The sequence below is a fragment of the Lonchura striata genome, chromosome 3 (genome assembly GCF_050655825.1).
Source record: "Lonchura striata isolate lonStrDom1 chromosome 3, ASM5065582v1, whole genome shotgun sequence".
Lineage (NCBI taxonomy): Eukaryota > Metazoa > Chordata > Aves > Passeriformes > Estrildidae > Lonchura > Lonchura striata.
The window spans coordinates 15,614,242-15,627,379 of record NC_140705.1 but is presented as its reverse complement, the minus strand read 5'-3'; positions in this window follow the sequence as shown (position 1 = coordinate 15,627,379).

Below are 13,138 nucleotides of genomic sequence, written 5' to 3'. Positions count from 1 at the left end.
AATTTTCGATGGTAGAGCACGGACAGTGATATATATTAGATATGCAATGCAAGAGCTAAGTGTTCATAGGTATTATACACCCGCTGACTTAAAGCACCAATTTAAAAGGACTGGGAAGTAACCTGAAAACAGGCACAGTGCTAGACCCATTTTAAAGTGATTATCTTAGGTAATTTTCTTTATGAAAAATGACACCAAGCTTGGGTTTCTCACATATGACTGCAAAACGTTATTGGTGAAGAACTGGTAGGCAGGTGTTTCTAAGGTCTCTAAAGCAGAAAGCACAAGCACAGAGTTTTCTGCAAGTCTGGGACAGAAATTCATACTTGCTTATTACTCTTTAGATATTTTTTCTCAAAAGAATACTGATTTATATATAATCAGGGATGTTAATATGGCTCTTTGTAAATTTTTTTTGCACTTGGGGGAAAAGATAATAAAGGGAGTGTTTGAGAAAATACCTGTTCTGAGCCTGTTAGTTAAGATAGTAGGTAAACAGCACTGTAATTAAAGGACTCAAACACTTTAGAAGTTGCTGAGGAAATATGTGACAAATATCATCAAGAATGTAGTTCAAAGGCTAAAGTTCATAACTCTAAGACACACAGGGGAAGCCTAATTCTGATCCTATGCTAGTTGGGCACCTGGCTTCAGCTGAATCAAACTTTCTCTGCTGTCACATGTCCACACTGGGCAACTTTTCTTGCTTTATCTGGGATGCTGAGAAAACATGACCCATGGGTTTAGGGCAAAGAAGCCTGAAACAGGTGATAAAAAGGGCCATGAAAGATGAGAAGGTAAAAAAGGTGACCGGGAAGAAGTTTACGAGAAAAAAAACAACAAACTCTGTAGTGCCATCAGAGCTTTTGCTTTTGTTCCTGTCTCCTTGATACCTTCCTCTCCTTTCCTCTTCTCTTTGAGCTTCACAAAAACTGTTCCAGTTTGGCAAGTTAAATGATGCTGAATATGGTTTGTCAGTGTTTGTGTTTGTAATTAAATCACACTGAATTCTTAGCTACACTTATAGTTTATTTTGTTGGCTGGTTGGGTTTTTAAAATTTATTTGTGTTCACAAATGCAGGTAAAAAAAAGGAGTGAAAGGCATAAATAGTTATGCAGAATCAAGGTCTACTGTTGTTGGAATTCTGGATTGTCTGGAAGATTTCTCCAAGACAGCTGGCTGGGAAGATTGAGACACAGGCGAACACTTGTGGTGGGATCCCAGGGGCTCCACTTACATTTTCCATGTAAGGGCAGCAGTGTCTGCACAAGACCTCTGGACTTCTGTAACAGTGGTCATCCTGCTTAGTGCCTTTGCCAGGTTTACAGACTGATCAGATGTCTGTGCCAGCATCTTCCAGCTCTGCTGGCAGAGGCCTTGCTGAAGGAATCGTTTTCCAGTAGGAATCAGTAAGACGAGCAGATTATCCACTGTAAATTAAACCATCCTTTTTGTCAAAAGTCAGTTTGTCTGTGTGTTTTGATGAAAACATTGCTGTGGCCAGTGTAAGCAAGAATGCATTGCTGCTGTTTCTGGGGCAATTATACTGAAATTAAAGAAAACATCAATTTTCAGGGCCTTTACAACACTAAAGTGATTAGAACAAAATTAAACTAATTGAATTTTAGTGTGCTGCTGTTGGACAGGTTTTTTCATTTACCACAGCTGATACATGTCTTTTCCCCTTGAGAATACAGACTATTGGCTTTCTGAGTATCTAAGAAATAGTCTAAAGCATAATTCACCAAGCCTCAGTCTCCAGAATGCAATGCTAGTTCCCCAAGAATAAAACCACCACCACTGACTGTACAAATAAATTTGTAGTTAATGACTATGCAATAAGGAGTCTAAAATAAAAAAGATAGTATAAAAATAAAAGAAATTAAGGACTTGAGAGAAAAAATTCCCAGCAACATTGTTATTTATGTAAGATGAAACAAGTGTAGTGGCTAGTTTTAACACAAGATAACTTTAATGTATTTGTTAGTGGATTAGTGAGAACAACTGACTGCATTAATGCTTTTAATGCTATGTAGAGTATTGGGATGACTTAGCATTATGTGTGTTTGAAAGACACGCCCCGAGGAACCTGTAACTTTGAAGTTGGACTTGCTCTGAGAGGAGATATGAACCATGTAATTTCCATAGGTCCCTTCCAGCCTTAATGGTTTTATGACTCTAAAGCATTATTGAAACTAAGCTGCTTTTATTAAAATATTTGCCATGTTAGTGGCTGACAGCATTGTGTAATGATAAGAGCAATGGAGACATGATGTTAAGCTATAAAAAGTCATAATCAGTAAAGTATGAAGGCATAAACAAACTACACTTTATAAATGTGTGTGTGCAATTTATGCAATGCAGAGAAACAGTTTAAGTGTGAGATGTTTTGTAAGATCCTTAAATGTATATTACTTGTCTTGCTCCTATTAATGCAAAGATACTGCATATATGGCAGTAAATAAACCTGAGCATTTTTTTTTTTATAAGTTTATTGCTTTTATATTGCTGTTTACTGTGCAAGCATCTAGTATTTCCTATCATAACTTAAACCATGTTCTAATGAGCTATTTGAAAAATTTAATTAATAAGTAAACTGGCTGTTCTTACCTGTGTACAAAAACACCCAGAAAAGAGGAGTTTATCTCTAAAGATTTAGACATTTATTTATGTTTTTTCCAGACAACATGACCAGTAATTACTGTTAAATGTGGTTTCTAAATAGTCTTCAACCAAGACACCATAATTAAAGTAATGTATTTAGTAGAAAATTTTAACAACATCTTTCTGTCCCCATTTGAGTCCAGAAATCCAAGTTATGCAAAAGCAGGAGAGGTTCACAGGACTGCAAACTCACAACTAATGATGTGTGGTTACTGGCATGGGGTCAGCCTAGGTCCTTAGTAACCAAAAGTTGTTAGCATCTGATTATAACTAATTTCCAACATCAAATGAGTTAGTCATCTGCAAGCAGACACAGTCAAATCATCAATTCTCATATATATATATATATACAAACACATGTAAATATATATAACAAAATACTTATAAATAAAATATATATTTCAGTACACACACACTAGCACAACTGAAACTATTTGGTGTATTATTCATTATTTTCCCACCTTTTAGTTCTCCTGAATATGGTACATCTTTTAGGTTATAATTTTAAAGAGAGGAGTCCAAATCCATTTCTCAGTTGAAAGAAATAGAAGTCTTGCTCTAGATTGTTTCATTTTAATAAGTTAAACTTTAGTGAACTAATTTTCTGTGGTTAATTATCTTGTTTCATCTTGTTTCTTGCATTAATCCCATATTCTCCTGTTTCCTTGATTACAAGCATCACTACCAGGACATTTCATTCTGGAACAGTACAGAAACAGCCTCCCACACAATAAAGCACAGGAGGACTGTAAACAATGTTTGCCTTTTGATGCTTGAATTTGTTTTTACCCTTAAGCCCAACTTGTGAAGGTAGAAAGAAATTGGATCATGCAGAATACCTGAAATTGTAGTAAAACAGGTTTACTGACCATGACTGTGTCCTGCTAGGGTGTCATATGGATTGATGCTTCTGCTGAGAATACCAAGCTAGTTTCCTTGGTTAAGATCCAGATTTTTGTCTTTTATTTACAACTCTTCTTTTTGCACAGTTTGAGACTCAGGAGCTTTCACTGCTGGGAGATATTACTCCCAAAGAGACTTTGATCATGCAGCCCAATGGGTGAGAATCTGGTGTCACTCACTTTGAGCCAACAATAAACATTACAAGACCAGACCCAGAATACAGTGCAAAGTAGACAAAGAAACCTGCCTTGAGTCTGACAAGAAGGGATGTTAAAGTCCTTGTACCTGGGTTTTTGTTATGTTGCCACATCATACATCCTAATTTGCATTGCCATGGGGAGAGGAGTGCTCCTGGCCTCTCCTCCCGTGCATTTCTCTTCCTGAGGAGCCATGCAGTGAGGGGTCAGCATGTGGGTGGGAAGGGAGGAGGGAAAGGTGTCCATCCCTGCATGTGGTTTTGCATTCAGGCTGTCTGATGCCAGCCTAAGAGGACCACTAGGGACAAGCAGAGATGACACAGAAGATTAATTCTAAGGCAGGATGGATTTGTGTTGGACTAAATTGACTGCATAACTGTGACCAGAGAGGGATCTTCCAGAGCATGTATCCAGTGCAGCAACTGCTTGTCAGCAGAGGCCCAGGAAGACAGGCTGCCACTGGAACTTTGTACCCTAGCAATTCCCATTTAATAAAAATCTTCAGACATCACTACCAGGAAATATGAATCAGCACAGCCTTTGGATTGCTGTAATTTGTAAGGCTCAGACTGATAACATTTTATCCCACAACACTGTTTAGAAGCAATATGTGGAGTTTTTAAGCCAAAGATCTTTGAATTAAGCAAGTAAACAAATTACTAATAGCAAGCAGGAGTTTTGGGAGTGGGTGGGTGCAAATGGGTATGAAAGCTGAGTGACAAGGAAAAAAACCAAACACAAATACATTAAACTGCATCTACCAGTTGCTTTTGTTTCAGTGGAGTAGGTCTCTGAGGCAGTTTTCCTGAATAGCAGCAATCTCCATATTCCAATTGGAAAACATCAGAAAGCTTCACAAATCAAGGGGAAAACCAAGCAAGAACAGACAGGAAATATGCTGTTAAATGTAAGATTTGTAATTTTTGGTCATTCCTTCCACAAAGGTCCCTCAGTAGTCAGACTCAAAATGTTAAAACTTTTTCATTATCACAGTATTTTTCTTATTAATGAATTATATTTTTATAATAAACATGTATCTATTTATTTCTTAAGAGCTCCAAGATTTTTTCTCATTGTTTTAGAAATTGGGATTGCTTTGCACAGGAAAATACTTTAGAAGAAGAATGCAGGGCATGGAAAGCTACTGACATCCCTGTATCTTGTCCATGTCTGTGGCCCCACAGGTGGCAGGGTGGAGAGAGTGCTCCTTTTGGCTACATGAGTAGGAAAGAACTGATGACCAGGGCCAAAGGAATAGGGGACTTGTCCAATCTTGTACATACAAGTCTGTAATAGACATCTACTTCAGAAGGCCCCATAAAATATGTAGACAATAAATCTAAGCTAAAAGACAGGTTTTTAACATCCTCTAACCCAAAATATGTAAAGACAAAGACTGCAATCCACAACTATTAAAAAAATAAGGTACAAGAAGAGGTCAGGAGATTGGGCATTGCAAGGCCCTTGATTTCTGCAGTAATAGAAAGCATGTGACATACAATTCTAGCAAAAAGCACTCTACTCCACTTTCTCTTACTGAGGAGGAAATCAACCTTACCACAGTTTTTCCAAAGTGGTTCTGAGAGGCAAACTCCTCCTGCATCTCAGTTGGCTATATGAGCATCCTTTTAGTAACTGCAAATCAGAGTTGTGAAGGATCTCAAGGATAAACATCCTCTTTCAGACAATACAGTGGCTTTGTGTAGTTTCCATCAAAACAGTAAAGTGTTTTATTGGTCTGCGTATTCTGCTTTTTAAAGTTCTTTATCTTGTACACTCTCACTTCTCCACCCAGATGCAGGTGTTTCTAAGTGCATTCTTGTAATCCAGTATTGTCTGAATGCTATGGTCGGGACTCTTCAGCCTTCGTGTTTGGTTGTGTTTGTAGGTATGATGTGAATAATGTTAATGGAGAATGATTACAGATGGGATGCACCAAGTGGGAATAAGATTCCATGTACAACTCTACAGCAGGAGGTTAATAAAATGTATTTCAAAGACTTATCCCTTGATAATAATCTAAATGCTAATTCCAATATTCTTCATGTTGCAGATAAGATCTGACAGTACAAAACCTTGGGCTAGCTTACTCAAGGAGAACTGGTAGCCTGTTCAGCCAGCAAGAAGCACCAAGCCATGGGAAAAGAAAGAAAAAAACAAAGAAAAAGTCTCCTTTTGGATCATGACAACCAGGTCATGGCTGATTTATAAACAGTTGCAAAAAAAGCCATCTTAAGACAAATCTAACCAACTGCAGACTTTGGCTCATGTCATATGCATACAAGGTATGATAATGGAGTAGTCAGCACAGGGCTGCACTTCCAAAATCTTGTAGATGAGTTGTATGGGGTAACATTAAAACTGGGCAATAGGGTATATTATTCCTGCAAGTCCTTTTTTGAGCTCTTTTTCTCAAGCCTTGCTTCTATTCACGCATCAACTGCACCAAGCAGATGTCTCATGCAGCTGAGGAAGCAGTGCTGAATTCCAGACAGAGCAAGTCAGTTTTAAGGGTTTCATCTAAAACACCAATGTAATGATATAGGACTGTGTGGCATTCAATTAATCAGTGCTTGCAAGGTGATGGAATCAATAATAACAGGATTTATTTGTTTCACTGGGAGATGTACTTTCCGTATTTTTTTATCCTTGTTGTCAGTCACGTGATTGCATGACTAGTTGAGGAATCAGAGACAACTCTAATGGAAAAGAGAAATTAGGTCATCTGGTCCATCCTTGCTGCCAGGGCATGACTGTCCCTGCAGTGGATCACTTCCCACACAGTTATCTTTCCAACAGTCTTTTTGAAGAAGGAAATGCAATTCACAGTGCCATTTGGCTTCCAGAGCTTTTGAGGACTTTTTATTTCACCAAGAATGCTTAATGAGAGAATCAGATATAACAATTTTAAATTCATTTCAAATAAAACCCCCCAAAATCTCAGAATTGCATTCTCAATAAAAAGTTTTTAATAGAAAAATTATGCAATATTTGGGATAATTTGGGCCACTGTTTTTATTACACAGAAAATAAGTTTCTGTGACTCAATTCCACCAATTAAACAATAGGAATCCTGCTAAAAAGATCAAGCAACTAATTCAGTAAGTAGTTTAGGAAGCATCCAGTTCTTGTGATACTCTGAGCAGACCATCATGAGACCCAGCACTAGTGTTAGCTGACTGTAGGGATTCCAGGTTGCCTTGATAAATTACTCCAAGTGCTTGGATCCCCATCCTTCAGCAGAATGTCTCAATGGGCAAACAACACTCAGAACGTACAGAGCAGGATTAGTTATTAAAGAAAAAAAAAAAAAACACAAATGGAAAAACAGTGATAAAACTTACACCCAGGGAAATGGCACACTACTTCCCTTATGGCAGCTTTAGCATGACTCCCATGCTGCCTGCAAATGGAAACCACCCCCATCTTTTACCACTACATCACCGTGCTCATTGAGTAAATCCATTATTTCAATTAGTGTCAGTCCAAGTATTTCCCTAAGGTTGATGTCCTTTCCCAAAGGACCCATTTGCTTCATTTTTACCCAGAGATGTGACCATGTAGTTTGATTTAAGGCTTGATTCACTTTCTCAAGTTAGGCAGGGATTCTCCACTCTACTCAGCCTTGCTGGATCACTTTGGCTACCAATTTCCCATCCTTCTTTGCCCTCTCACACTTATCTACATCATTTCTTGATGTTTTTAGACCATCATCCTTCAGTGGAGAATTTTGTTTCAACTTTACCCTGCAGCAACATTCTCACCAGAGAAGATTCAAAAGCATTTAAGGAACTTCAGTATAAACTCAGCAGTTCAGAAACAAGCTCATCATGACAAAATGAGTAATGTCTTCTCTAGATCTTTGAAAAGACCACAACCACTGCAACCTCAAATACAAGTGCATGTGGTTATTTTTATGTCTCACCAGAGAAATAAAAAGATTTTCTTGATAAAAGATGCCTTTTCTCTTAAACAGAGGAAGAGTGCTCCCAGGTGCTCCAGAGTTCAGTAATAAAACAGGTTACTCTCTCCAGTTGCCTTATTAAATCTTCAAATTAATCCACATAGCTTTTCCTTTTGTCCCCAGCAGAACTACAAAGATACTGCAGGGTTATTCCATCTCTGCTATAAACCCTGAAATAATTGTCACATTCTTATTATTATACTTGTCTTTTAAAGTACATAAGAACACCGTATTTCATTCCTTTACATAAATAACGCTTGACCTTGTCTTAACTTAAATGGGCTTTATTCCACTCTTTTAGGTAGTCATTGCAGTTACCAAAGGTTGTCCAAAATTCATCAGTCATGAAAGGGTTGGCATGCCAGGTGGGAGTTCCCAGGCTTTGGATGTTGTGTATGTCATGCTCTCCACAGCAGGGTTGTGAATGAAGCTTTACTGTAATAACAATAATGATTAGATCCACGGTAACATGACAATTTTCCTTGGCTTTTTTGCCATAACAGGTTTCTAAATTCCACTTGATGAGGAAAGATGTGGTTACTAACAGAACACACTAAATAATAGACCTTTTGTGGGTGTAGCAATTTCCTACTGTTAGAGAAAAACAAAACATTCCAGTATTACAAATCCACTGAACAGTCAACTTGTTTTCTTTGTTACTTTTCTTACTGCATCATTTAATCATAGTGATTTATTAATTAGTAGGAAGGCCTGCCTGGTTTTCTTGGCAAGTGAAATTTAGAAAGTCAAGAAATACAATATGAAGTTCAGGGTGCTGATCTCAATCTCATATTTGGATGGAAAAAAAAATGTTACATTTGGAAAGCTTGAGCACCTTTTAAAAATTAAAGCATCTTTGACAAGAATGATTTGCCCTTTGTGGCAAATGATTTGTCCTCCAGTTCCAATTGAACAAAAATATTTGCAATTGACCCATCAACCAAGCCAGACAGATAAGCAACATTTCCTTTTTATCTTTTAAGACAGTGAACTAACAAGTGAGCCATTTTTATAAAGAGCAGCCATTTGGAAAAAGAAAGTATGTTTATTTCTTTCAAATGTCAATGCCCATGCTGTTAAAGATCATTCTACTCAACAACCAAAACAATTCCTTTTTCCTGTTATTTCCTTTTGCAGTAGATTCTTTGCAGATGCACTCCAAAATGAATTGCCTCCCTTGTCAGCCAAATTATCACTGACAAATTACAAATCTAACTATTGCAGACCATTGATGAACTGAATCCTCATTAAAATGAGCAAAACCTTGAGCAAAAGGATGTGCAGCATTAGGACCCATGTCTGAAAACCAATACTGTTACAGATGTATTGAAGTTCTGCATGATGTACTACCCCTGCATACCACAAAATTTCCTGGAGCACTTTGTTAATCTAAGATTCCTCTCTGTGCAGAGCTGCTGACAGCAGAATGCTTACAATATTTAGCTAACAGGCAGCCCTGACACAAAAATAAGTGGGTAGAAACTAGCTAAGAGAAAGCTTTTATTTGGATTTCTAGCTATCAGCAGGATGAACATACTGATACCAGCCCAATAAACATACTGTGTAGACTGGGACATGGTATCTAGGGGGATCTCCCCCAGACTTATTTTAAGTACATAAACCAACAACACGTCCCACTTTGAAGCAGAAGTCTCCAATTGGTTAGGGTGGCACACTTAAGGCTGTATCCTCCACAGGAACCATTTATATTATTATTTCTCAAATGTTATGGTTTTTATTATTTATCAAAGCTACTGGTTTTGAACCATAGTCCACAGATTCACTAAAGGTGTGCTCTTGGTACAGAGCAGCAGGTAACCATCTCATTGCTTGCACAATGGAGCAGCACATGCGGAGATATTAAACATCTTTTCAGCTATGACCACACACCAGACCTTCACGCATGACATCCCTTACTTTTAGGTGACAAAGTATCTTAAGTCCTTTCCACTCTGAAGGGCAGTAACAAGAGACAGCAGTGTTTGCATTCAATACTGACAGATGGGCTCTGGTTTTCCAATTCTCCTGCCTTACAATTTCAGTAGTGATCATCTTGCTGTATCTTCTCCCCCCTGGGATCCTACACACCTGGCACCTGGGTGCAGACCATCCCCTCAAATATTCTCAATATGCAAGAGATGAGAGCATGAGAGCAATTTGTGCCTTCGAGCATCTCTCCCACCACCATCCAGTGTGACCAGCCCTTGCTCCAGAGCCTTCGGAGGACAGGGTAGAAAGGTAGAGCAGTGCAAGAGAGCTGGAGTAAAGCAGAGCAGGAGAGTAACCAGAACATCAGAAACACATTTGTAGGGATGGAAGTTTCACAGTGAAATAGCTTTGAACTTGGCTGCTAAATAATTCAAGCAGGCCTTGCAAAAGCCCCACTTTTATTTCCCACTGAGCATTATTGAAACTGTCCCAGATGGTATAAAACTTGAGGGGAGGGACAAAATGGACTATCAAAAATTGAGTGACTTAAATTTGCTCTAGCTGCAATTCCACTGTACACAAACTTCTTTGGTGATGCTCTGGTACTCCTTGAGAAGTTCCTCCTGTTACTCCCACTGATGAAACTGTCAACCATGTCTCAAACCACAAACTTTAACAGCAGTAAGTTAGCATGAGTTTCCACTTGACACAATCCTTACTGAGCACTACAATTTATTTGAAGCATTTTGGTGTAGCTATGTATTCACAAATATCTATACTTCGAAGTGTGCAAATAAAAGTACATTTTATATGAGTGCTTATCCTCCGTTTGCATAATACCTTACTGAAGACTTGGTGTATGAAAATTGCAAATTATGTTCTCAAGGTCCTGTACTTAAGCTGATTAATTCTAACATTAAAGGTGAATTAAGTTATGAATAAAGTTCACTAACTACTGAAACCTTTTAAATCATATAGCAAGATCGTGTCCACACCATTTAATCTGATCAAATTAGCTCTATAAATGAAGTTTAACTCACCTATACATTGAAACCAGTGAAATTATGCTAACAGAATAAAGGCAGATTTTGTGTAAGCCTGCATTTTTCAGAAGGGATGAGACTGGCAAAACCTTGGCTCTGCCATTTTATAATAGCCCAAATATTCTGTTGCCTCCTGGTTCACATTGGCACAATTTGTTCTATGAATAGAAACACAAGTATTTTTTAAACTCCACTGGGCTGATTCATGCATCCTGTACTACAGAGACTTCAGTATCACTTAACACATACACAAAATCTCTTTGGAAGCCTTGAATTATGTGAAGAATGCTATAATGCACAGTGTTGTTATTGCTGTTACTGCCGAAACCCAACTATCACTCCCTGGCTTTCACACACCAGATTTCCCTGGGGAATGCAATTTAAGTAATTCATAGCATAGAAACAAACATATCCTCTCCCTCTCATTTTCCTTCTTTTTACAGGACTGTAATGAACCTCTTTTGTTTCCAATAGATTTACAACAGATTGAAAATACCCAGCATCTGCTCAGCAGTAACAACATGAGCAGCCATATGTGATTTGAAGCCAAGGCTTAAAAAAAGCCCCAGTCTTCTCCCTCCAAAGAGATTTTACCAACTGCCCTTTTGCTTCCAAAGTAGAGGGTTTTTACAATGACAATGACCACAACAGGAATGAGGATTTAACTAAGCAAAGAGGTTGGACAACATTTGCAATAAAAAAGTTTATGAGCTACTTCTAATGGCATTTACAGAATCTCTGCTCAGGAATTCTTACACTGATATCAATGCACAGATCCTACACTACAGACAAACTGCCTTTAAACTAGTTCGCATATACAGAAATACAAGTTTTAAAATACTTGATGTCATAGTTTCAGGCTACACTTCATTATCAGGTGTACTCATGGCCATGTAGCAGAAGACAACAAAGCATTCCTCTAGGAAGCTGGAGTCCTTGCAGTGTAGCGGAAAATATCATGGCAGCAATCCAAAGCTGGTACTAACATTTCACCCTTCCCACTCTGGCATTTTATACAGCTGCAAGCTAGCCAAGCTGTAATTGCTGCAGCTTTCAGCAGCCGTGTCATCTAGCCACATTCACACAAAACAGGGCAGTTTTTGTTACACAGGTCTGGGATTTCAGCTGTACAATGGGACTCCCAAGTCCATATGCTTCCAATAATGTCTGGAATAAATTACCAAGTCTGCCCTTTTCCTATATAGGATGATTTATTGTCCAGGTTTACCTGGGAGGGAAAGACTCGGCAAAGTAATTTAGGGAATTACAATCCATCCTTTTTATTTGTGGTACCATCCCATTCCCCTACACATTTCATTCCCTCTCTCCTCCAAAACAATGCAAATACCTGGCCAAACTTTGGAAGTAACAATGAGGAGAGATGCTGCTATATTCATTATTATTAAAATTTAAAAGCTGATGCTGCAGTTTGAAGACTTTTTTCATGTAAAACACAGATGCAATCAACAATAGAGACAGTCTAGAATTTGCCCAGCTTGATAATAATCTGAAAGCACATTTAAAAATAAAGCCATAATCTAAATATAAGGCCCAGCTGCTGCTCCTGTAAGGAAAACTGACAACTCTCTCAACAAGGTGCAAAAGCAAGGAAACAAGAGAACAGTGTTAGCTGACAATGTAGTGCAAGCTAAGACAGCAGCCAGAAGACAGCAAAGAAAGCAAACCCTTAAATGAGCAGATAAAGCTGACTGCTAAATGTCAGTACCCAAACAGCCTTACTAGAGAATGGCAGCACTTAAGAGCCAAAACCTTTATGAAACAAATAAAGGATCAATAAGAAATGTGTATTTGAGGGGAAATTATGAAACCAAAACACTGATTAAGAAGCATATGAGTTTACTATGTAGTCCTGACACACAATACTTTGACAGCAATTGAAAGTGACTGCATGAAGAAAATGGAATTGATACAATTTTTTTAGAGTAATGCATGTCAGTTGAAGCACAGAATCTCAACAGTTTTATTGTAGAAACACTCATTGTGCACACTCAAAGATTGAATAAAAACATGAAAGGTGGAAAATATACCACCAGAAGCTCTCAAGGACTAGGAATATATATCCTTTTTTGTAATGTGATTTCTTGTCCAGCCACAACACTAACAAGAGTTAAATATTTTCAAAAACCCACCAACATGGGAAAGTGAGAGGTAGAGATTTAGGAAAAAAACTCTTAAGGGATCCAGGGAAAAATAAAAAAGCAGAGCAACATATTGTTACAAAACGCTCCAAAAATGAGGGAAAACGGTAACACTAAATGTAGTCTAAGAACAAGAGAAAGCAGATCATGATGTAGCAGCACACAAACTAACCTTCTAGAGCAGGATAAATTCCTCTGCATTGCTAAACATGTAGCTGGAACACTTTAATGAGATCCATCAGGAAAAACACAAGAGAACACAGCAGAGAACTTCAACA